Here is a 4152-nt window from a genome sequence, read left to right on the forward strand (position 1 = left end):
TCCCTGTCCTATCCAACAATGACTACAACAACAATAAAAAACTACAAGGGCAACAAAAAGGAAAATAAGTAAACATAAAAAATAAAAATAAAAGATTTATTTAACAAATACAGAGTCTGCCCATGACTCTGAGGCAGACAGAGCTTCAGGTTCAAAGCCTGTCCTTCCCAGAAGCTGGTGGTTCACCCCCGGGGGGGGGTGGTATATAGAGGTCTTCTTACCTCCAAAATTAGGAATAAGGTCACAGTTGTCTTACCGCAAAGTTGCTACCGGACAGGCTGAGAAGACACTGGGTCGGCCGCGTGCTTAGAAGCAGGCCTTTGGGGCTGGGCAGTGGTGACCTGGCTGGGCACACATGCTACTGTGCAGAGGGACCCAGGTTCAAGCCCCAGTTCTCACCTGCAGGGGGGAAGCTTCTGGACAAGTGAAGCAGGGCTGCAGGGGTGTGTGTGCGTGTGTGTCTTTTTATTGTCTTTATTTATTTATTGGAAAGAGACAATCAGAAATCGAGAGGAAAGGGGGAGATAGAGAGGGAGAGAGACAGAGAGACACCTGCAGCCCTGCTTCACTGCTCACAAAACTATTCCCCTGCAAGTGGGGCCTGGGGGCTCAAACCCATGTCCTGTGCATTGTAACATGTGCGCTCAACCAGGTGTGCCACCACCCAGCCTCTGTGTGTGTTTCTCTCTCTATTTCCCTGTCCCTCTCAATTCCTCTCTGTCTCTGTCCAATAAATAATAAATTAAATACCTGGAAAGTGAAGCAGACTTTCCTGTTCACTAAGCGGGCCCTGCCTGCTGTTCCCACACTGCTGGAGTGCAGCTCCCTTACACGGAGAGGTCAGATTTATAGTCTTGTCTAATACTTTCTTTCCTTTTGTTTTAATTTTGTATCTTTGTTTATTTGTTAGGTAGAGACATCCAGAAATTGAGAGGGAAGGAGATAACAGAGAGGGAGAAAGAGAGTCACCTGCAGCCCTGCTTCACCACTTGGAAAGTTTTTTCCTGCAGGCGGGGACTGGGGGCTTGAACCCAGGTCCTTGTGCGTTGTGACATGCACACCTTCAACCAGGTGTGCCACCACCTGGCCCATTTGTCTGCGACTTTCAGTTAAGGTGATGGATGAATTCAAAATGCCAGTTTCCACCGACCCTCCTCGGGGAAGGTTCTCGACCGAGACCTGCACAGCCTCGTGGCGGCAGGAGCCCTGGCTTTGCCGTGTGTCTTCACAGACCCGTCATCAGTCAGCACAAACCTGTCCCACCACTTTCAAGGGCCGTGGAGCTGGCACCGGCACCTGTGGGCCCAGCTCCAGTTCCTTGTATTGATACGAAGTCGTGTCTCCTTGGTGACAATCATGTCTGAGCCACGTGGACTTGAAAAGTCACACATCTGTCATCGCTGGCACTCGGGCTCACGCCGGCTCTCCCGTGGCTCTCCAGACTGAACCATCCTGAGGGCCGGGGGCAGGCTCATGCTGGACACTCAGATGCCATGCTGGCACCAGTGCAAGTGTGTGTTTGCTCAGGGAAACAAATAGTTGCTTTTCTATAAACGGACTCTGGGCTGCAGATGCCTTGTAGGTGAGTGTAAACAGACAAGCGTGGAGGCTGACAAGGCCACACTGAAATGACTCCTGCTGACAAAATACCAGAGAATCCCAGTCCCTCACTGCATTTCTGTCCCTCTTGCAGCCCCTCAGTTTGTAATGCGGTGTTTACAGCGTTCAAATCAGCTAGATAATCTGCAAGTCTCCCTCGATTTGCTGCCTGCCAACAACAACCCTGAGCTTGCATCTGACTGGGCGTCCTCTTGAGTCCCCGGGATGTCTTTCCACCTGCTGAGGAGGCCGTGAGGAGGAGGTGTCCCCTCTGAGCTGAGGAGGTGGTTCTTGCCCCTGGTCTGTTTTGTTTGGATATGTCAATCAGAGAACACTCGTGTTTGTTTGCCAGTCTACAAAGAGTCCTTTATTCCACTCTGTGTGAACCTGACCTGGCACTTTGAATAGAAAGAAACTGCAAATAAGTCAGCGGTCATTTAGCCCGGTCCCAGAAAAATCTAGAAGCTTCCAGATTCACCTGCTTTTGTGGGCATGACAGGCTTTCTGCAGTAACAGAAAGCTAGGTTGTTCAAGGAAATGTCAAAAGGACAGTGGTGTCGTCAACTTCCTATTCACTGCCGCAAGTGCGGGCTCACGGGAACGGTGGCTGAGCCACTTGGTGGCTTCGTGTTGTTCACAGAGCTTCGTGACAGCAGCTGAACAATATCTGTCTGTCCAGAGCCTGGGCAGTGACTTCTGGTGTGTCCTCTGCTGCCTTCAGCTCATGGCTCCTGGCAGCTCCTCTGGGTCTGGACAAACTACCTAATCTTTTGAGTTCTTCTCATCTGTGAAATGTGGATAATATTTCACTTTCTCTCTCTCTCTTTATTTTTTTCCTCCAGGGTTATTGTTGGGGTTCGGAGCCAGCACTTACAAATCTACTGCTCCTGGTGGCCACTTTCTCCATTTTATTGGATAGGACAGAGACACTGAGAGAGGAAGAAAAGAGAGAGAGAGATAGACACCTGCAGACCTGCTTCACCACTTGTGAAACTTACTCCCTTGTAGGTGGGGAGTGGGGGCTTGAACCTGGATCCTTGCCCCAGGTTCTTAACTGGGTGTGCTACCACCTGGCCCCTCAACCCCCTGATAGTTTCTCTCTCTCTCTCTCTCTTTCTCTGTCTGTCTGTCTCTGTCTGTTTCAAGATTTTTATTTATTCATGAGAATTTTATTCATGAGAATGGTAGGAGGAGAGAGATGAAGAATCTGACATCACTCTGGTACATGTGCTGCCGGGGATTGAACTCGAGACTTTGTGCCTGAGAGTCCAATGTTTGACCCACTGTACCACTTTGCAGACCACTGGATAATATTTCTCTCTCGGAGTTGTGATGAAGGTGAAACACATGGTGAGTGTGCCTTGCTGTGTTACGAATAAGGTGCATGCCTAATAAATGCAGACAGACTTCCATTAAGCTTTCTTCCACTCCTGGGACAGGGACAGACTTCATGGCCATGCTGCCTGTGGTGTCAAACTGGGCACCAGGATTAGAAGGGTTGCCTGTCCTGCTTGTATGTTGGTTGCCATTTTTTAAAATATTTAGTATGTTTTAAGAGGGGGTATCCATATTTCCATTTTACACCAGATCCTGCATGTTGTATATTTTTAATTTATTAGTGATTTCATGATGATTAACAAGATTGAAAGATAGCAGGCATGCAACTCTACACAGTTCCCACCCCCAGAGTTCCCTGTCCCATCCCCTCCATTGGAAGCTTCCCTGTTCTTTATGCCTCTGGGAGCATGGACCCAAATTCTTTATGGGGAGCAGAAGGTGGAAGTTCAGGCTTCTGTCATTGCTTCTCCGCTGGACATGGGTGTTGGCAGGTGGACCCATACCCCCAGCCTGTGTCTGTCTGTCCCTAGTGGGGCAGGGCTCTGGGGAGGGGAGGCTCCAGGACACACGGGTGAGGGCGTCTGCCCAGGGAAATCAGGTTGGCATGATAGTATTTGCAGCTAGATAGCTGAAATGTGGCAAGATATAAAGCAGAACAAATTGTTTAATAATCATGAACCCAAAGTTAAGAATAGGGTAGATGAAATTAGGGGATTTTGTGTAGGAATAAGCTGAGAAGTCAATTTTAGCTATGTTCCAAGGGGCCCTTGACGTAAGTAATTTTTGCCTGAGCCTGACAGCTAACATGCAGGTGGACTAAAAGTATTGTCTGGGAAGATGTAGTTCAAGTTAAGAATAGGGCTAGAAATCTGGATTAGGGCAGAGAGTAGCTCTCAAACATAAGAATAGTAGTTAAATCCCCTTAAGCGTTAACCCACAGATCTGACCCAGGGCCCATGCCTGCTCCTATCTAGCACAGAAGCCTGCCCCTGGAAGACGCTCAGTCTTCCCCTTCTGGTTTAACTAGTTGTCTTGGTTGTAGGGGTCAAGTCATTCGGTTAGTTGCCTACAGTTTTCCTGGTTACCAGAGTGAGTCCCATCACTGGACTCTGTTTTCCCCACTTGAATGAGGTCTTGCCCTTCTCCTTACGTGCTGTCCTCACCTGGACATGCTAACCCGTCACCGTACGTCTGGTCCAGCTTCGTGTTCATGTG

The 4152-nt window shown here is 48.9% G+C and overlaps 1 long non-coding RNA gene across 1 annotated transcript; it reads left to right on the plus strand.

The window, feature by feature from the left end:
* Positions 1–874: 874 nt before the first annotated feature.
* LOC132538669 (uncharacterized) lies at positions 875–3011 on the plus strand. Its single transcript, XR_009550022.1, has 2 exons — positions 875–1582; positions 2442–3011. It is a non-coding gene; the product is annotated as an uncharacterized LOC132538669 (long non-coding RNA).
* The last annotated feature ends 1141 nt before the right edge of the window (positions 3012–4152 follow it).

The sequence above is a fragment of the Erinaceus europaeus genome, chromosome 5 (genome assembly GCF_950295315.1).
Source record: "Erinaceus europaeus chromosome 5, mEriEur2.1, whole genome shotgun sequence".
Classification (NCBI taxonomy): Eukaryota; Metazoa; Chordata; class Mammalia; order Eulipotyphla; family Erinaceidae; genus Erinaceus; species Erinaceus europaeus.